Source organism: Leopardus geoffroyi, chromosome D4 (assembly GCF_018350155.1).
Source record: "Leopardus geoffroyi isolate Oge1 chromosome D4, O.geoffroyi_Oge1_pat1.0, whole genome shotgun sequence".
In the NCBI taxonomy this organism is placed as follows: Eukaryota; Metazoa; Chordata; class Mammalia; order Carnivora; family Felidae; genus Leopardus; species Leopardus geoffroyi.
In genome coordinates, this window is record NC_059342.1 from 69,750,661 (window position 1) to 69,773,130 (window position 22,470).

The window sequence follows — 22,470 nt, forward strand, 5'->3', positions numbered from 1 at the left end:
ACCCCAATGTTTATAGCAGCTCCGTATTGAACATGGAGCCTGCTTGGGACTCCCTCCCTCTGCCCCTCTCCCCAGTGCTCGCTCTCCCCCCCACCATCTCTCTCAAATAAAAAAAAAAAATTTTTTTTTTCAAAATAAGAAAGGCATTCCAGGCAGAGAGCACAGCATGGAAAAAAGCATGGAAGCATAAAACAGCATATTCCCTTTAGGAAACTCACCAAAGTTTTTTAAAAAGGGAGCATAGGGCCAGGGTGGGAGTCAGAGAAAAAGTAGTGGGGAGGAGGATCAGGGGCTAGGGTCCAGCACAAGCCCACAAAGACCTTGTATGTCATCTTGCAGGGATTGTACTTTTCCTGAGGGAATGGGAAGCCATGGAAAATTATTGAGCAGGGGGACTTTCCTTTTAAAATGATCACACTTGATGAGAAGGGAGAAACACTGAGGGTCAATTAGAAGGGAAAAATAGAGACTACTGATCTCTAATCTAAGCGATCAGAGATCCTCCAGCCATTACAATCCAGTTTTGAGCAGCTGCCCTCAGTCCATGGCATCTCACAAAGGCTTAGCTCAGAGCACTCTTCTCAGTCCTACTAGAAGCCAAAGATCCCTGGGGAGAGAGGTGACCGCAGGAAACCATAAAGGAGCTCTGGTGAAAACCCAACTGAGAAGAAATCTCAGAGTCCTGTATTGCTTCTACTCAGTAAGCTCCTCCCAGGGCAGCTCTGCTGTTGGCAAAGTCCCTCCAGGCTTATCCCCTGGGATCCTCTTCTGCATCCCTGAGGTTGCTCATTTCCTGCCCTCTCCATGCTCTTCACGAGGCTCAGTATGGTGTGGCAGAAAGAACACAATTTTGCCCAGGAGACTAATGACCTAGATTCCAAAGTCCCAGTTCCAAACTTATTAACTACTCTCCATCCCTGGGCCTCGGTTTCCCTGTTTATACTCCCGTCTCCCTCAAAGAGAATAGATGAGAAAGAGCTTTATAGAATATCAAGCACCATTAAAGGAGAAGAAATCTACTACCCACATCAGAAAGTTTTTGTACTGGATTTTAAATCTGCCTGATGCAGAGTTGTTTTTTTCAGCCCACAGCATGGGTGCTCAAAAAGGACCATGCTATAGAGACTATGGACTTTTCCAGAAGAACAGTTGTGAATCATGGGGCTCACCATAGTTGTTCTGATGCTTCCCCTTCATTTAACAGTCCAGACCACTTAAGTCTCACAAGAAGAAGGAATAGACTCAAGTCATTTCCTCCAGATCCCTTGGAATTTAGGGGACTGTCCCTTCTTCCAGTGCCAAGGACTCAGCTGTAGAGAGAGAACCCTGCCATCCTAAGCCACAGATGAGCCAAAGGCTATTCTGCAAAGGGAGGTCGGCTTCCTTGCAAGAAGGAAACCAGGGCCTGAGTACAAGTAGGCATTGTCTGCCCCCTGGGGTCTGGCAGGAAGGAGTCTGAGTGGGCACAGGAGTGGGCTGAAGGCTCTGGCAGCATGGGCAGCAGCCTCTGTGGTGGGGAGGGAGGCACGGAGTTGTGTGTGAGAGCTGGGCTTACAATGTAGGCATTGTTCCCTCCCCACGCTACATCTGCTCCTCTAAGGGTGGAGGGCAGAGAAGAATGGAGTTGGGGAGCATCTGCCAGGGCCCGGAGAGAGAACGGTGCACTGCTCATTTAGAGGAAAGGGAACTATTGAGCAGGGCCCACCCATAAGCAGACCTGGCAAAGGTTAGAGATGCATCAGAAAAGTACTGACTTCCTCTGCCACAGCTGCTTCCCCACCTCAGTCTCTTTGATCCTTTCTTAGTTCTATCATTTCATACCGTGCTGTGCTTTGTGTACTGTGGTAATTTATTTATTTTACTTTTTAGTATCTAAGCATTTTTTTTTTGCACACTTCAGAATATCCCTCAGTATCTTTGAATATATTAGGTCTATTATATTGCCCTTTAAAATCATAAAATTCAATTCTGGTAAGTTTGCCCTCAAATCTGCATATACTCATTGTCACTGATGATTCTATCTTCTGAAAAAGAACTTGGTGATATGGAACAAAAAGAATAAAAATGTCTATCCTCTTTCAACTAACTCATCTAAGTATGCTATGTGCTAATACTTATGATTATCTCATTAATGCTCCTCAAAATCCTATGAGGTATGAATTAGTATAAGTCAAGTTTACAGGTGAGAAAACTGTAGATCATTGACATGCAGTAATTTGCACAAGATCACACTGGTAGTAGATCAAAGACCAATCCTAGGTCTCTGACTCTAAACTCAGTGTTTCTTCCGGAGCTAGCCTTCCCACATCACCCGGTAATCCCACTCTGGGGATTTTTGCTGAGGAATTTTGCATTTTGATTATAAAGTCAAATATAAAAAAATGTTCACTGAATTATTGAAAATGAGAGCAAAAATTGGAAACAATCTAAACATCCAATTATAGAATAAATTAAGCAAACTGTGGCAAATCCACTAGAAACACTATCACTCAACCATGAGAAATGAAAAATGCCACAGATTATAGAAACATAGAAACTTTCCATAACTGAAAAATGTGTGTGTATCATTTTGCACACAACTGTGCAAAAGTTTACCTATGTAAAGATGGACAGGCAGAAAGTCAAAGTGAAAGTATTATTTACAGGGAAATACAATTCTGACTATGTATTTTTTTCTTTACAGGTGTTTTTTTTTTCTTTACAGGTGTTGTTGATTAACAATAAACAGGTAATTTTGCTTCATAGAAACAAACATAAAATGAAAAGTTTCTTCAAACTAAGATTTTTTTTTATTATTTTCACACTCATAGAAGATCTTTTATAATTTATCGCTTTCTTTTGGAACCTTAGCATATATCAAAATCAGGCTGTAGTTGCCACTGCCTTCGACCACATTAATGATGCTATAAACAATCCTTTGGCATTCAACCACTCTGGGAAAAGAGGGGTGAAAACAGCGGAAAGCAACTGGAACCCTGCCATAGCTTCTGGACAGACAGGGGACTCCTATGGAAAGGTGCCTGCTCATTCACAGGGTCATTTGCTCTCAGGGCCTCGGCTATTCCCAGTCCGTAAACATTCTGAGACTTCCAGTGTTTTAACTGGAGACCATTTTGGTCACAAGGAGTTGATGGGGGGTGGGAGGGAGGGGAGGGTGGGTGATGGGTATTGAGGAGGGCACCTGTTGGGATGAGCACTGGGTGTTGTATGGAAACTAATTTGACAATAAATTAAAAAAAAATTTTTTTTAATTTAAAAATTTTTTAAATTTTTAAAAAGGAGCAAGAATTTTGGTCACAAGGAGCAAGAATCCACTTAGACTAGCTCAAAGTATGTGGGAGTTGATTATAAGATTACTAGTGACACTTCCAAAGCACCCCAGCCTCATGGGACTATGGAAGCCATGGAACCCGGAGCTTATCTCTGCTCCTTGCTTCTCTTCTCTCCTCCCTGTCCCTCTCTTCTCTCTTTTCCTCTCTGTACCTCTCCCTCTCTGTCTCCAGCCTGGATCCTTCTCCTCATTCAACAATTCACAGGAGATGCAACCCTAGTCACACACCCCTGATACCAGCATTTTCCTCTTTCTCAACCCAGCTTCCTCTGTTCTCCCCTCCCCAACCATAGGACCTCAGAAAAAAATCAGGTTCTCCCACAAAAAACAGGGTACCAGTCTGATGAGAACAAGGATTTAGCAGAAGAGTGCTCAGTGCAAACCCCAAAGGGGAGGTGATGGTCAAGGAGGCTGATGCAAGAACACTATCCTGTCAGAAGAAACCAAGACTGGGTAAAAAGTCAGGAGCTGAGAAAAAACCCAGGGCAACAATCTAGAGGACAGAAAAAGAATATCCTCAAAGTCAACAGAAAAAGGAGTAAGTCAGTAAATGTGAACAGGGTCACAGCTAAGTCAATGTGACAGTGCTTCCACGTGTTAGCCGAGGCTGTGCGGTGCTGGGGTATACCATAGGGTGCCAAGTGCCAGCTCAGACTTCAGGGGAAATCAGGGAGTTAAGAGGTAAAAGCAATAAAAAAGAGACCACGGGCATTTGTTAGACAGCATCAAATGACCAAACACAACAAAACTAGCGGGTAGAAAACCTGGCTCAGCCACTAATTTGCCAAGTGATCTTGAGTAAATCATTCTCCTCTTTGGGTCTCAGTTTCCCCATCTATAATGTGAAGATATTGGACTAAAGAACTCTTAAGGTCCCTAAAGCAATGACCCTCCAGGCAGTGGTGTGCTAATGTCAGCTCCTACCAGATCATGAGAACCAACTATTCAATTTGGAGGAACTTTGTGGCTTGTTAAACACGGCTGTTATAAAAAATTAAATAATATACATTTACAGTTAAATAAATAATATTAAAACCCAACAGTAAAAAAATTCAAATTTTACTGTTATCTATGCTGGGGCCAGTAAACTTTTACTGCAAAGGGACAAATACTAAATACTTTACGTTGTGAGAGTCACAGATAGTCTCTGTCATATATTGTTTTTTTTAACAATGCTTTAAAAAATTAAAAACCAATCTTAGCTCACAGGCTGCACAGTAACAGGCCATGTGTCAGATGTGGCCTACAGGCCATCACTTGCCAATCACTGATCTATGATCTTGAGGTTACTTACACCTATTTCGCTCATATGGTGGAGACGCTATATAATTGTGTGCTATTGCATGTCTCTGTCCAACTCCATTTTCAGTGATCTCACATTAGTAGCTTAAAATGAGCTATGATGATGGGACAGCTGGGTGGCTCAGTCAGCTGGGCGTCCGACTTCGGGTCAGGTCATGATCTCACGGTTTGTGAGTTTGAGCCCCACATCGGGCTCTGTGCTGACAGCTCAGAGCTTGGAGCCTGCTTTGGATTCTGCATCTCCCTCTCTCTCTGTCCCTCCCCCACTTGTGTTCTCTCTCTCTCAAAAATAAACATTTTAAAAAATCTTTTTAATCAGCTATGGTGAAAGTATATATACTACAGAAATGGGTAAACACTGCAAATCAGGGCTCCTCTTCCCAGAGAGCCAGTCAGTAAACGTTTACCAGCACACCACTGCCTTGAGGTCACTACGGGAAAGAATCATAGAAAACTGGGGCGCCTGGGTGGCTCAGTCGGTTAAGCATCCGACTTCGACTCAGGTCATGATCTCGTGGTCCGTGAGTTCGAGCCCCGCGTCGGGCTCTGTGCTGACAGCTCGGAGCCTAGAGCCTGCTTCGGATTCTCTGTCTCCCTCTCTCTCTGCCCCTCCCCTGCTCATGCTCTGTCTCTCTCACTTTCAAAAATGAATAAATGTTAAAAAAAAAAAAAAAAGAATCATAGAAAACTGATGTGCTTTACCAATTCACCCAGAAATGCTGACAGAGAAGCAAAATGTAAAGGAAAAATGCAGTCCACGGAGTCAGAGGAAAAGAAAGACAGGTATGTCTGGTCATGGCTTAATTAACAGGTGGTCTTTTATGACCACCCTCAGAATTCAGGCTTGCTTTTCTGTGACTGAGACGTATCCTATTTTTCTCTTCTCTCACTTTGAAAACACTATTTCTGGCTTTGCTGCTGCCCCAGACAGTAACAAAGCAGCTGAGGTCTGCCCAGAAGTTGCCGGGGACAGACAGCATACAAAGGGTTCATGGCTGTGAGGGAGACAAGCAAATGCCATAAAGAAAGGCAGTTTTGTGTAGAGCAGCCACCTCTGCTATTCTGGTGCGGATTTGGGGCTTCTCTTAAAATAGAACAATAAACGTGCAGGTCTAGACTAAGCAGCAATTTTGGTTTTAGGGAAAGCTGATACCCAGCAGGATGAGGATAACCCCGAGAAAGTTTGTTTTCAGCAATTTGGGCTCAATTAACCAGGAAAAGTGCCTGGCAAGGAACAAAACACAACCCAAACCAGGAGGATGCCTTCAGGGCATTTATGAGATGACCCTCCTACAAATTCCCTGACTGTAAACTCTTTCTTTGGGGAAATGAAGTGTAGCCTTAACAGTTTCAGAAGAAATTGTTTCTGTGACCTATTCCTCTCTCCAAGTCCCAGGAAAATCCACCCTGAGCATGTATACTACCTCTCATCCTCCTGCTCTGCTTATCCTAGCTGGTCATAAGGAAAACTAATAGAAACCAGAAAAAAGTGGTATCTTTCCCCAAATCCCAGTTCCCTAATTCAAACAGCACAAAATACTGGGTAAATGGAGGGGTGGAGAAAGCAAGGTTTGATAGGGGAGGTGAATGAAGACAGTCATGGTTAGAGATAGTTGCATGGACAAAGGGACCCTAGAAGTGACCCTTGAAGAAACAGGCAGAGCATAAAAGGAAAAAGCATTTCAGACAAAGGCAATGGAGCACGTAAATGCAAAACATGGTTGTTATATTAAAAGGTATTCAAGGTCCCACACCTAGAAACAGCTTCTCAGTGTTTCCTCAAAGTCTCTGTCTGGTTCAGCCTACTCACCTCCACTGCAGACTCCATTGTGTCCATCAGGGTGACCCATAAGTCCTACAAGGTGTCCACCTCTGGCCCTTGGGCCTTCAGCTGCTGTTCATACACAAGTGTGCCTGACACCCACATCGGTTCCTCAGCCCTCTCACAGGTGGGCATCAGTATGAGTGTGGTCAGGGGCTATAGCAGGGCCACGGGTATATAGAACATCACAGCTGTCTCAGTAAAACAGAGCCTGCTGAGCCCATTTAAGCTGGGAGTAGACTCCAACACCCAGGCCGTGCCCACTCAGGATAAGGAGCAGATCAAGAGCCAAAATAACAACTCCACAAAACAATTCCTTTATCAACAAAGTGTAGAACCTAGAGCAGCAGAACCAGATTACGGAGACCAAGTGGAGTCTCTCATAGGACCAAAAAATGGCTCAGAGCAACATGAACAACATGTTCAAGAGCTGCATTAACAGCCTTGGGCAGCAGCTGAACACAGTAGCCCAGAAGAAGCTGAAGCTGGAGACAGAACCTGGCAACATTCAGGGGCTGGTGGAGGACGTCACGAATAAGCATAAGGAAGAGATCAAAGAGAGATAAAAGAGCTTGCAGAGATGGAGAATGAATTTGTCCTTGTGAAAAAGGCTGGGGATGAAGCTTACATGAATAAGGCAAATTTGGAGTCCCACCTGGAGTGGCTCCCCAACAAGATTGACTCCCTAAGACCGCTGTATGAAGAAGAAAACCAAGAGCCTCAGTCGCAGATCTCTGACACCTCCATGGTCCTCTTCATGGGCAACAGCCACTCCCTGGACCAGAAGGCGTCAACACGGAGGTCAAGGCCCAGTACAAGGAGATTACTAACCATAGCCAGGCGAAGGCTGAGACCACGTACCAGGTCAAGTACAAGGAACTGCAGACACTGGCTGGGAAGCACGGGGATAACCCCTATCGTACAAAGATGGAGATTTCTGAGATGAGTCGGAACATCAGACAATTCCATGCTTAGATCTAGACCCTCAAAGGCCAAAAAGGGCTTCCCTGAAGGCCTCCATCACTGAGGCTGAGCAGTGTGGGTAGCTTGTCATTAAGGACACCAATGCCAAGCTGGCTGAGCTGGAAGCTGCCCTGCAGCAAGCCAAGAAGGACATGGTATGGACAGGATCCAGGTACTGCATGAGTACCAGGAGCTCATGAACATCAAGCTGTCCCTGAACATCAAGATCTGCTTGAGGGTGAGGAGAGCTGGATGGAACCTGAGATGCAGAATGTGAGGATCCATACAAAGATGACAAGCAGATACTCAGGTAGGCTGACCTCAGTCTATCCCCATAGACTCACGAGCCCTGGCCTCAACTATAGCCTGAGCTCCTTCCAGTCCAGCTTCAGCTCTGGCAGGGACTCCAGCTCCTTCCGCTGCTCAGCTACTCCAAAGCCATGGTTGGGAAGAAGATCGAGACCTGGAATGGGAAGCTGGTGTCTAAGTCACCTGATGTCTTATCCAAGTGAGCAGTCACTGATGTTCCCCCTCCCCCAGTCACCCTTTCCCTGTGGCTGCCACAGGAGAGCCTTTGGGGGAATGTGCAGGGGAGTGACTGGGAACAGGAGACCCACCTGAGGCTCAGCCCCAGTCCTCATTCTACCCTTAGGAGTAGTCTACTGCCTGGGTATCTTCTCTTGCCCATGGCCCTAACTAAAAGTCAATTCAAGTGTCTTTTCTTTTTTTTTTTTTTTTTTTTTCAACATTTATTTATTTTTGGGACAGAGAGAGACAGAGCATGAACGGGGGACGGGCAGAGAGAGAGGGAGACACAGAATCGGAAACAGGCTCCAGGCTCTGAGCCATCAGCCCAGAGCCTGACGCGGGGCTCGAACTCACGGACCGCGAGATCGTGACCTGGCTGAAGTTGGACGCTTAACCGACTGCGCCACCCAGGCGCCCCTCAAGTGTCTTTTCTTAAAGAAAGATTCAGCTGGCTCTGCAAAAAAAAAAAAAAAAAAAAAAAAAAAAAAAAAAAAAGCTCAAACTCATTAGTCATGAAAGAAGTTCAAATTAAAACCCACAGTGAGGTAGAAAGCCACGAGAGAACATACCTCCTATCCCAACAATGAGAGAAAACCAAACAATCTATAAAATCATAACTCCCCTTGAGCCCATGACAAGGCAATCAGGAGATCTGAATTCCTAAGAATGACAAGCCCTGCCACACAGACACAGTACGCAAGAACTGTTCCACCTTTGCCAGAGCCTCTTTGGAGCAAGAGGGTAAGAAGAAAAGAGCTAGCACTGCAAAAAATTCTTAAGAGCAAAGTGTGCGTTGGCACGAAGTTAAGAATCCACGGGAACCTCAGACACAAGAGAAATTCATGTTCCCAAGCTCTTTTCCGCAATCTCTACCAGGTACTCAGAAAAAAGACTGAGGCAGGCAGGACAGCTGAGAGAGAGTCCTCACTGGCCTGCAGGCATGAAACACTGCCCATTTTCCAGAACTTTCTCTCATAAGAAGTCAAAACCTTCTAGGCTTTGTTTGAAGTCAAAACCACTAGGGAAGGAGTAGACGGGCTAAGATCCTCTGTCTGCAGAAGGGATAGGAACACAGCCATCTGCCTCTGGGGAAGAAGTGGGAAACCTCTCTATCCCAGTGGTAACCCTTGCACTGAGTAACAAGCAACAGCACTCTCCTGCTGGGGGAAAGAGCAGAAAACTCTCTTGCAACCAGTCCTCAATGATGAGCTGCCACTACACACCCCACCAGAATGACTACAATTAGTTAAACTGATGCCAAAAACTGGCAAGGAGGCAGAACAACAGGAACTCCCCTATGCTGCTGGGAAGGATGTAAACTGGTACAACCACTTTGGAAACAGATTTGGCTGTACCAACGAAAGCTACACATGTGTATAGCCTATGACTCAGCAACTCCACTTCTAGGTAGTAATCTAAGTGAAATGAGTACAGATGTGAGCCAAAAGGCATATAAAAGAGCATTCATGGCAGACCTATTTGAAATAAACGAAACCATAAATAACCCAATAATCATCAATAGTACCATGTATAAATGGTATAATTACAGTTTTTTCACACAGCAATACACGGCTACCTGCAACATGAATAAATCTAATCAAAATGTTGAACAAAAGAAGCTAGTTGAAATGAACCTATGAATTCATTTATTTGAAGTTTAAAAACAGGAAAAAACAATGGGATAGAAATCAGATAGCAATTATCCTTTGGAGGGTACTAAATGAACAGGAGGAGGAGGAGGGAGGCTTCTGGAATCCTGCTGATGTTTTACTGCTTGATCTAGTTCTGGTTATATGAGTGGCTTCATGTTATAAAACTTCATTAAGCTGTAGGGGTGCCTGGGTGGCTCAGTTGGTTGAGTGTCCAACTTTGGCTCAGGTCATGATCTCGTGGTCCGTGAGTTCGAGCCCCACGTCAGGCTCTGTGCTGACAGCTCAGAGCCTGGAGCCTGTTTCAGATTCTGTGTCTCCCTCTCTCTCTGACCCTCCCCCGTTCATGCTCTGCCTGTCTCAAAAATAAATAACGTTAAAAAAATTAAAAAAAAAACATTTAAAAATTCATTAAGCTGTACCTTTGTGATTTGACCCTTTTCCATTTGAATGTTACACTTCAATTAAAAAGAAAAGTTTTGGGTTCCTGGGTGGCTCAGTCGGTTAAGTGTCTGACTCTTTATTTACATTCAGGTCATGATCTCACATTTCCTGAGATCCAGTCCCACATCAGGTTCCAAGCTGGATCCTGCCTGGGATTCTTTCTCCTGCTCTCTCTGCCCCTCCCCCACTCACATATATTCTCTCTCTCAAATAAATAAACATTTTTAAAAAGAAACAAAATTTTACTTTAAAGAAAAGTGACTGGTATGGGAAATGTTGAACAGGTCAGCCTTGCTGAAGTGGTGAGAGAAGACTGAAGGCAGGGGAGCATGGAGCCAGAGCATGGAAGGGCCTTGAATGACACACCAAAGGGTTTATCCTTTGTTCCACAGACAGTGCCACCAATTGTTTTGTGTTGTTTTTATTTTTTTTTTTTGAGATAACTGTAGATTCATATGTAGTTGTAAGAAACAATATATATAAATCCAATATATCCTTCATCCAGTTTCCCTCAATGTTGACAACTCTCGACCTATAGCACAGAGTCACAATTAAGAAATTAGCATTGACATGATCCACCCACCTATCCAAATTCCAGCACATGCACACACTCGTGTGTACATGTTTAGATCTGTGCAATTTTATCACACGTGTATATTCATGTGGCTACCACCACAGTCAAGATACAAACTAACTCCCACCATAAGAATCCCCTGTACTTTCCTTTTGTGGAATGGTTAAACGAACAGCGGCGCATGTATACCATTGGGCACTACTCAGCAATAAAAAGGGATAAACTATTGATACACCGAAAATTATGCTCAGTGAAAAAGCCTACCTCAAAATGGTTACAGATGATACGGTTCCATTTACACAACATTCTTGAAATGACAAAATGATAGAGATGGATAGTGGTTGGTTGCCAGGGGGTAGGGACAGGGGTTGGGAGGGAAGTGGCTATAAAAAGGTAGCATTGCAGGTTTTTGAACAGAGGAGTGATATGAATAGCACAGACCAGAGAATCTGGCTCATTCTAATGGCCTCAGCTCTGAGTTTCCAAGACTTAATCCTGCCACCCTTCATCTATACCACCCCGATCCCGGCCCTACTGCCCACCCCCCCCTCAGTATCTGCCTCTTGTTGCTTTAATACCTAGTTAATTAGCAGTGGTTTGGGTTTTGATTAAAAGGTCCTGTTGACAACAGATCCTCCCCACTGGCAACCCAATAGTTTCATCTGCCCAGTCAGTTCAGGCACTAACTAACCCCTTTTTTGTTCTCCTGTAGACCTCCTAGAGGAGCTGAGAGTCCTTGGATATAGTTAGTGCATTAGCTGTCTTATGAATTTGCGAGGCTGTTTTGGGTTATTTCCCCCTCTTGCTCCTGTTTCTTCCCTGAATATTATTCTCTTAAACTGTTTTAAAAAACAAATATGTTGCTGAGGGGGCTGGGAGGGGTGGTTAGTATGACATTTCTCTGTTATTTTGAAATGAGACCCATAGGAAGCCTCCAGGCACATGGTAAAGTCAGACATAATCCAGTTAGTTACAAAGCAGGATTAAAGGAGCTGATGATCTCGCACGAAGAGGCAACTCCCTTATACACTAATGGATGGCACACTGTCCCCAGAAGCCAAATAAGGAGAGAAAGCGCATTTCACAAACACAATCAGGGAGAAAATCTATGCCCCATAGAGAGGCACACCAGGAACAACCAACCACTAAGTAGAACTTGAACTCTGCTTCAACACTGTGAGTCAGTCCTTCTGGCTCATCCTGCTGGGGAGGCCTTCCCTGAAGTAAGGAGACAACTTAAGATATCAGGAGGGAAGGGCTGCTTAGAGGAGGACATGTGAGCTGGGTCTAAATGCTGAGTAGTTTCCCAGGTAGTAAACGCGCGGAGTAGAGGGCAGTATACCAGACAAAGGGAACAGCATGAGGAAAGGTACAGGCTTGGAGTAGACTGATGTGACAGGAAGTATGGCACACAGAGGGAAGCAGGGAAAGTAGAGGCAAGAAAAGTGAGGTAGCCACCGGATCAAGAAAGATCAGAAAGGGAATTGGCCTTTAAGTGATGGGCAAGCAGCACAAGTTTTAAAAACAGAGGTACGGGGGCGCCTGGGTGGCTCAGTCGGTTAAGCGTCCGACTTCAACTCAGGTCACAATCTCGTGGTCTGTGAGTTCGAGCCCCGCGTCGGGCTCTGGGCTGATGGCTCAGAGCCTGGAGCCTGCTTCCGATTCTGTGTCTCCCTCGCTCTCTGCCCCTCCCCCACTCATGCTCTGTCTCTGTCTCAAAAAATAAACGTTAAAAAAAAAAAAAAACACAGAGGTATGACTCAGTACTTTAGAAAGATTACTCAAATGGCCGCATGCAAGCAGATAAATTACAGGGGTGATATTCTGGTCTGAGAGATAAGTTAGGAGCCCACTGCCTTTCCTCATTCTCCTCACAAAGATTGAGCTAAAGAAATGATCCAACTTCCCATGAAATTTACATGTTAAGGTGGTTTGACTGCAAGAACAATCTTTTCTTGTTGGGACACAACTTGTCAAAACAAGGATCAGGGTTTTGTTGATTGAAAAAAAATCAAAAAAAAAGCATTGAACATTCTTTACAAGGATTAGGGGCTCCCAGCTCAAGGCTGAAAGATTCAGGCCTTCCTGGGCATGTATGGTGAACCATCAGTAAGCTACAGAGCCACCCTGAGAAAGACCTACTGCTGTATCCAGTCTGGAGAGTCAGGATGTCTGGACACAGCTGGCAAATGGGAAGTGGCTGACAGCTATCTGCATGGAGATAGGCTAAGGAGCTTCCTCGGAAGGAACATATTTTAAGTAGGCTTCATGCCCATCATGGAGCCCAACACAGGGCTTGAACTCACAACCCTGAGATCAAGATCTGAGCTGAGATCAAAACGTCGGACACTCAACTGACTGGCACCCCAGGTACCCCACGAACATATCCTAAGGGAAGAAAAATCCTGTTAAGTTGTAGGAAACTCCTAAGGATGGGAAAATTCTGACCTCAGCCAGGTATCTGTCCTTCTAATTTGTCTCTTGACTCAGCCCAGTGGGATCGTGTCAGACTCTTCTGTCAAGCAAAAGGCTGTAAATAAACAAGCACCTTGAAGCTCAGGCACCTCTGGTTGGGGACCCTCTAACAGAGCAGAACAGAAGTAAAGAAGCCAGTCTTCCTCCATACACTGCTGGCAACTGAGGGCTGGGGGCAGCAGCCAGGGAAGAACTGCGGGAAAAGCCACAGCCATCTACACACTGGCACAGAACGGTGTCCCTGGCAGTGCCTCCCTTATAGTAGAGGTGTCCACCACAGGAATGCTCACACCCTGCAGAGTCCGCCGTGGTAGCACAGCATGAACACTGAAAGCAGTGCATATACTGTGAACTCATCAGAAACATACCCTAAAGGGTGGCAAGGCCCAGATGGAGCCTCTGCACAGGCAGTGGGGGGGCCAAATTAGGTTAATTTGCAAACCAGTGTGAAGGCATGACGACCTCACCAAAGTAAGTGCTCATTTGTCAAGTTCTGAATGAGTGTTGTTCATACAAGAAAATATTAATACTTGTGGGACAGTCTAATGTTAAAGCAGAAAACTTCACGAGGGTGGGAAGAAAACAATCTGACGTATCGCCTCTGTACATAACAGCTCTGAAGGGCAGATGTTTGTGTAACAACTTCCCCAGTGTTCCTACTGTTTCCGGTTATGTAAGTACCCCCTACTATCTCTGTTATTTCCCTACATCCCTTCTCAGAAATCAACCCATCCTATATTCAAATGTTTAGGTAACTTGGGATTTTTCAAGCACATCGTCATGATGAAATCCTGGAATATAAAATGTCAAGACCAGGGCCCTGGACAAGATAACAGGAGGAGCTCTTGTTTAATGGGTTGCCATGGTGAAAGGAGGGAGGTTGATGGAATTGAAAAAAAAAAACCTAGGAGAATTATTGTAGTGTGTGAGGTTATAAAATATTTGTGAAAGTCCCTATATCTGAGTTGGGCTTGGACTAGGATAAGTGCCCTCCTTGGATGTGGTGAACACTGTAATCAGTAAAATATCCAAAGATTTTCCTGCTAAGACTCTCTGCTCCAAGTTACTTTGGGATCCTAAGAGCCCAAGTTACTGATAGATGGGGCTTGGACAGCAGTTATAATCAAAGTGTGGCTTCCTTTCCCATCCCAAGCAGAGAGTCATATTACAAACAGATAGCTCAAATATTGCTGTGCTAAATCAACAAACTGGTACAAACTGGCCTTCTTTCTGCTGCTCAAACATGCCAAGTTCTTCTTGCCTTCTCAATTGTTCTCCTCTTTTATGAGAACACTCTGAACCTAGATCTTTGCACGGCCGCCTCTTTAGCACACAGGTCTCAACTCAAAAGTCACCGCATGAAGGAATGAAGGTACTCCTAGGATATTGGCAATGTTCTATTTCTTGGCCAGAGTGTTAGTTAACAGGTTGTGTTCACTGTGCAGAATTTCATCAAGGTGCCCACGTTGACGTGTACACATTTTTGCATGTATGTTATACTTCAATGAAAGTTTATTTTACAAAATAAGTCACATCCTCTGAGAAGCCTTCCCTGACCATCCCATGCTCCCCACCCTGACTCTCATGTTAGCCTTATTTATTGTCTTCATGATACTATAATTATCTCAAATTAACTTGTCTATGTTTATGTTTACTTATTGATTTTCTGTCTCCTTCTCTAGAATATAAGCACCAAGAGAGATCAAGGACAATATCTGTCTTGTTCCATGCTGTATCCCTATTGTTTATAACAGTGCCTGGCAAAGAGTAATCAAGAAAGAATGAATACATGATTAAATGGATAGCAATTCTCCCCCAGCCCTGTTGTGAATTATCTGCATACTTGGAACATTTCTGAATAAAGAATGAAGATGTCTCCTTTTGTGAGTCACAGAAACCAAGGATTCTCAAGGTCTTTGAGAACACATTACACTCTGGTCAGTGAAGGATCATCCATTTCTTCTATTCCTAGTGGAGCAGCAAAGACCCTGCCCGGAAACTCCTGAGTCCTGGGACCCCCTGCAGGACGTGTGATCTCCCTAAGCTATGTATACTCACACCTCGTGTATACAGTGGTGAAAATATCCTTACCTCAGTGGAAGTTGTGAAAATTAAGTTAGAAAATTAAAAAAAAAAAAAAACCTTTTAAAATAATTTTAATAGAAATACAAAACTATTTTTAAACAGACTATTATCGGGGCGCCTGGGTGGCGCAGTTGGTTAAGCGTCTGACTTCAGCCAGGTCACGATCTCGCGGTCCGTGAGTTCGAGCCCCGCGTCAGGCTCTGGGCTGATGGCTCAGGGCCTGGAGCCTGTTTCCGATTCTGTGTCTCCCTCTCTCTCTGACCCTCCCCCATTCATGCTCTGTCTCTCTCTGTCCCAAAAATAAATAAACGTTGAAAAAAAAATTAAAAAAAAAATAAACAGACTATTATCAATATTATTATCTTGAGAATAATTCAAGGAACGGCTCTGCCTTCCGTAGAATTCACTTATTTTTCTTTATAGTTTGAGCTCCCCCTAAGATAGGCAAGGCATTATGAGGGGTTCAAAGATGACTAGGTCTCATTCCATGGAGCTCAACTACCAAATTACATGGAGAAGGTCAAGCAGTGGTATACAGAGTTTGTTGTGAATTTCTCCTCTATCTTGGGGTCCCTGTTACCACCACTGTTTTTTCATAGATTTGTTCTTCCATTCTTTCATACATTCATTCAACAAACATCTGTGAAGAACTTTCACATGTCAGGCATCAGGCCAGGTGCTGGAATCACACTCATGCACTGAAACAGAGGCAGTACATGTCCTCATGAAGTTAGCACAGAGTGATGCAGTGTGGTGTAGGTATTTTTAGTTCTTTTGCTTCAGGGTACTTCACACAGGGAATGGGAGCAGGAAAGTCTCCCCTCCAGTTTCTCGTTCTTCTTTCTCTGTTACAGCAATTGCAACTTGAACTAGCCACATTTCATGTGCTCAATAGCCACACACAGCTCATGGCCATCTTATTGGACCTTGCAGCTCTAGATCCTTGCCACTCCAAGTGTGGCCCACTAACCAGCTACATCTGTACCTCTGGGGGCTCATCAGAAATGTCAGGTCTCATTTATTTTTAGATGGTAGTAAGAATAGATGGAAACAAAAAGGAATTTCCTTCTTTCTGTGCCTTAGAAAAACGTGTGTTTGTGTGTCTACCAAAAAATAAAAAACAAGGGCACCTAGGTGGCTCAGTCAGTTAAGCATCCGACTACTGATTTTGACTCAGGTCATGCATGATCTCACAGTTCATGAGTTCAAGCCCCATGTTGGGCTCCATGCTGACAGTGTGAAGCCTGCTTGGGGTTCTCTTTCTTTCCCTATCTGCACCCTCCCCCTCTCAAAATAAATAAACTTAAAAAGAAAAAAAGAAAAGAAATAAAGTTAAAAACAAACAAACAAAAAAAAAAACCAGTGGCAGCCTGCAAAAAAGCATGAAAGAATTTTCTAGGACACTGGTCACATTCTGTTTCTTAATCTGAGTACTCATTACATGAGTAGATTCCATTTATAAAATTTTGAGCTATACACTCATGATTTTTATGTTTTTCTATATGTAGTTATACTTTAACAAAGAAGCTTTTCTAGTATGTGGCAAATCTGGCTATATCTCCACTGGCTACGATAAAGAACACCTACACTCCTCGCGTGTGTCTCCTGTACTCTCACACTACAGCCACACTCAGAATACGTCTGCCGCCAGGTGTGTATGGCTTTTGCCCCACACCAATCAGCTCTTTGACACCAGTTGGGTGTCCTACAATTTAACTCAATTCTGACACAATCTACCTGGAGAGATAGTGTCAGATCCCACAGATTAAGGGCTCAGCCCCACGAGACTGTCCCCCAACCACCACCACCACCACTTCAGATGTCAATAGGAAGCCCAGTTTGTTACCTGTGCTTCTGACCAATGGGCTCTAAATGGAAGGTCCCTACTACCCATTCCTCAGGTTCAATTATTTGCTACAACAGCTCACAGGACTCAGGGAAACGCCAGCTTACTACATAATAAAAGATATAATAAAGAATACAGATGAACAGCCAGATGAAGAGATACTTAGGGACAGATTTGGGGACTTCTGTCCCCATGGAGTTGGGTGTGGGACCCTCGATATGTAGATATGTTCACTAATCTGGAAGTTCTCCAAACCCCATACTTCTGCAATTTTTATGGAGACTTCATCACATAAGTATAACTAATCATTAACTTCATGTTCAGTCACTTTCCCCTCTCTGGAAAATAGGGGGCGGAGCTGAAAATTCCAAGCATCTAACCATGGCTTGGTCTTTCTGGCAACCAGAACCCATCCAGGAGCCCACTGAGAGTCATCTCTTTAAAACAAAAAATACTGCTATTACCCAGGAAACTATAAGGGATTTAGGGGCTCTGTGTCAGGAATCAGGGTCAAAGACCAAATATTAGAAACAAAGATACTCCTAGTGCACTTATCATTCGGGAAATTAAACAGGTTTGATTTAACATATTTTTTCTATTATTTCACAGCTACTAATAAAAAATACATAAGACAAGCTTCTACAAGATGCCCCTAATTGCTGATATTTTTAATTGGACAGTCAAAAGATTCCCCATTGGCTATAAGACTGACCTAATGGAAATTACCTATTTTGCCAATCAATTCAAATTTCTATTTTTCTGTCACTGTGGAGAACTGCTTACAACCTTATTTAGGTAGAAATTTCCTGATTACAATTCTCTTGTGTTAAAATAATTTGTTAACCCTGGTTCCTGCTATAATATACATGATACAGACACATAAACAGAGTACAGAGAAGTCAAATATTTTCACTCATTTATGGGCACTGATTCTCCCATTCAGAGCAAAACCATATGCACAAAGTTTATAAACAATTAGAACTGAATAAATGAAACGTGAGGCTAGTTAATTAACTTGGAAATTGATTTATCCCTCAGAATGGCCGAAAGTTTATAAGGTTCTCATCAAAGCTTTAAGACATGAATCAATTAGGTACATTAATAAAACTTCCTACTACTGATATCAGTTCAATTCTACACATATGTGCCCTTGGTTGTGCTTATCTCTGTGCTGGTTATTAAAATAACTACAATAAGTCCAATGTCATAGCTCTGCCCTACAGAGCCAGCTTAGCAGGCAATCCTGCATGCCAAAAGTCAGTTGAACTTCAAATAACTAATGGTAAGCATGATTAGTATTAACCGGGTTTTAGTAAAACAATATGAAATGACTCGTTTCCTGATATTAAAAAAAAAGTTATTTATTTATACATTTCTCCCTATTTCTACATTCTATGTGTTTTCCCGAAATACTTCCAAATGAACTAAAATTAAATGTGTGCTTTTACATTTCCTGTGGAAAACAACTAGAGAAGTCTTTGGAAATTGCCTGAAATTTCACCAATTCCTTCAAAGCCTTCCCAAGAATCAAAGAAACTTCTGGAAATTTTTAAATAAATCAACGCATGCTTTGTTTTTCTAACCACTGGCTCAGAGTCTGTGGATCTTTTCTCCAAATGGGCTAATCATATCACAGGTACCGATAACCACAACACCTAAAAAACAATCAAACAAATAAACAAAAACAAAACAAAACAAAAAACCCAAGTCAGTTCCTTCTGAAGGGAATGGAGAAAACAGTAAGCCCCCAACTGTATTTGCTCTAGCACTAGCAGCCAAGTAAGACAGCAGGACCATGTCCATAGGTGTTTGATGCACTTGAAGAACTACAACATTAGATTAGTTATAGTTTCCAGGAAAATGCAATAGCTGTAGCAAGCACCTCTTCCTTCACCCTTCTCAATGGCCCTTTTCCTGCAAATGAGGTGAAAATCACATTGAATTGTGTTTTGAACATATGAGAAGAACTTGGTAAGACAGGAGAAATGCTTTAAAAAGCAAGGAGGAGGCAAACAGAGATTTGAGGGGACCACTTTCCAGGGATTAGAGCTGCATTTCCAGATCTTGACCAGTGGTTGGGATCCCCTTCCAGGTACAGAGTGAGTAAACCCCACTCCTGACCTCAGAGAGGAATTGTCAGGAGAATAAGGGAGAGTGCTGCCTCCACAGAGGTTTCTGCAGGTTCTAAATCCAATGCCTACAAGTAACATATGTGTGTGTTAGGTCAAATTAAAGAGAAACAGGAGTAGAAAGTAGGCTAGAAAATGTGCCCTTCCTAAAGGTATTTTAAAATATTCGTTTATAAAAAGAACTCTATACAGAAAATCTTCCTATCCCATATCCAAATTCCCCTCCTTTCTTACCAATAGAACTCAATTTTTATTAAGGGCAGAAACGACCCACTTAAAGACTATATTTCCCAGCCTTCCTTGCAGCTAAATGTGGTCATGTGACTATATTCTGGGCAAAGAGATAAGTTCTACTGGCAAAGAGGAGGAAAGGAGTGGCTGATGAGAGAACCAAAAGTATTTGCCTCAGTCCCCAGCCTCAAGGAACCTACATAAACTGAGGAAGACAGACAGGTGCGTAACACAAGTCATAATGTGTATTATATTCTATTGTGTACAAGAAGATATAGGGATCCCAAGTAGAAATTACTCATTCAAATGCTGAGGGTATTTTCCTAGTGTTACGTAAACAAATGGATTTTAGAGCAATGCCTTGTTACCGGCTGTGTGACTTTCAGCAAATGGTCTACCTCTCTGAGCCTAGGACATCTCATATTTGAATGGAAAAATATATCCCACCTCCCAGAAATACTATGGGGATTCAGTGAGGTTAGTCGTTTAAAGTATTCAGTATGGCAAAAATCATATGGTAAATAATCTAAACCTGACATGCCCCATCCCATTTTTTTTTTCACATACTCTGAGAACTAAATGCCATTTTGCAGGGCCAAAGAAGTTCAATGGGGAGAAGGATGAGGTCTGATCATCTGTTTATCTGCTTTCATTCATAGGACAATTTGATTAACCATTCACTTGCACAGGAATCTTAGCTTCTGCCCTCTCACTGAAACCAGATCTTGTTTGGAAAAGTGGGAACTTCTTCTCCAGTAATAAAATAGCCATTGACATAGTGTCACTCATGCCCATCTGAGATGCTGGAGCTGTTCTTGCCCCATCATGATGCCAAACATGCCAAGTAGGACCAAGGAGTAGGGAGCAGGGAAGCAGGGTGTTCAAGAGCTTTGCAGTCTGTTTTTATGTATGTAGCAAGTGTCTCATACATCACTGTCTTGGTTTATGAGAAAAACTTGGCCAGAAAATCATCTGTGACCTTCGGGGAATTAGACAGTGAGGGAATAAAACCATGTTATTGAGCATGGAGTAAAGTGTCTCTATCTGTAGTTTTCCTCCTGCACCCTCAAATTACAGGCATGTTTTCATAGGGAAAAACACAAAAAGCCTCCCTCCAGGACTGTCCAGTGTGGGATTCAAGAATCCAGCAAGGACCAATCAAGCCAACCCCCACATTTGTATATTTCACTCTGACAATCATAAACCAGCTTTCAAAAACCAATTTCAGGCTACTGTATATCAGCTCAACAACATCATGGTGGCACAACCTGTAAGCCAAAACAATTTCAGCAGCATCACCTTCTCTGTCCTAAAGAAGGGTCTGTGCCTTGCATGAATAGTTTATTCCAGTGACTTAGTGATTTCTTTACATGTTGAGTTGCAGCAATCTCTCTGCTCCCATCAGGGCCCCTGCACTGCCTTCAGGATCCCCCCAACACACATACATCCACTGTTCCAACTACAGCATTGCTGCACTGCTCTGCTTTACTTATTGGGCATGTACATAAGGTTTCATTTGAAAAAATGTTAAAAATCCAAAGTTAAAATTTTTAAGAAGCATTGTTTTCTTTACCCTTAAGGTTTTGAAAAATGGACAATGGGGAAAAATGAAAATATTAACACTGTTGTTAAAAACCGTGGGATTTACAAACAATATTTTGAGAAAAATGAGGGCACTTATTAGGGGTACTAAATCTGTCAAGTCTTTAGCCATAGTGGTACATTTGGCTAGTTAATTGTGTTTTCAACCATGAAAATTAAAAAGCATACATGAAATGTCAGAAAGATAGCATCAAAGATTGTGGCTAAAAGACAAAGCATAGGAAACCAGAGTCAAGACCAGAAGCAGAACTCAGGATTTGACTAGATGGCCAGGCTGCCCTGCAGAATTTATCAAAAAAAACCCAGCTCTTGCTGGCAGAACCAGTTCCTGACATTAAAACAGAACCAGAGGGGCGCCTGGGTGGCTTGGTCGGTTGGGCGTCCGACTTCAGCTCAGGTCATGATCTCGCGGTCCGTGAGTTCGAGCCCCGCGTCGGGCTCTGTGCTGACAGCTCAGAGCCTGGAGCCTGTTTCGGATTCTGTGTCTCCCTCTCTCTCTGTCCCTCCCCTGTTCATGCTCTGTCTCTCTCTGTCTCAAAAATAAATAAACGTTAAAAAAAAAATTTAAAACAGAACCAGAAGAGAGCAACGCCCATTATTTTCATGCGGTCACTGTTGGCCCCCAGGATTCCTCCTTTGAGGGAAGGACTTTTAAATTTAAACTACTCCTTCCAAAAGAATACCTGACAGCAGCCCCTAAAGTACATTTCAGGACCAAAATTTATCATCCTAATGTAGACTAGTTGGGAAGAATATGTTTAAGATATCTTGAAGGATAAATGGTCCTCAGCACTGCAGATCCACACAGTTCTGCTATGGATCCAGGCTTTGTTAAGTGCTCCCAATCCAGATGATCCATTAGCAAATGATGCAGCAGAGCAGTGGAAGACCAACAAAGCCCAAGCCATAGAAACAGAGCATGGACTAGGCTACATGCTATAAATAATATTTAAAATCGATCTGATCATGAAGTGTGCATCGCTTCTCCTAATCTGACAAGACTTATTCCTTTTCTGTTTGCATTTAATGGATACAGTCTTATACAGAATAAAAGCTCAGACATTTCAGTCCTTTGGTGATTAATGCACAATAGCAAATCTATGTCTTGTCCTGATTCACTGTTGTAAAGCATAAGCAAAGGCTAGAGGTACCATCAGGATTGCTGTGGCCCCTCTCTGCTTTTATTCATTTCCTCCACTATGGATTAAGTATAAAGCACTGTGAATGAAGGTAGTTGTCAGAGCTAACTGCAAGGGTGCGGGTGTTTTTCTTTAATATTTTTTTGAGGGGGATAGGTAGTTTTATTTTAATCTTATGGGCTCCTTTCCCCCCTTTTATATGGTGATCTAATTGCATTTAGTTAAAAGCAGCTAACCAGTTCTTTAGAATATGCTCTCTAGCCAAGTCTAACTTTATTTAGATGTGGGAGATGGACAAGCTTGACTGCTTGAACCAAAATGGTAACATTAAACAAACACCACAGCCCTCA

General features: G+C 43.1%; 2 pseudogenes; both read left to right on the top strand.

The window, feature by feature from the left end:
* The window catches only part of LOC123592729, a 33,491-nt pseudogene extending 25,561 nt beyond the window's left edge, over positions 1-7,930 (top strand).
* Positions 7,931-8,612: 682 nt separating this feature from the next.
* On the top strand, positions 8,613-22,028 carry LOC123592731 (annotated as a pseudogene).
* The last annotated feature ends 442 nt before the right edge of the window (positions 22,029-22,470 follow it).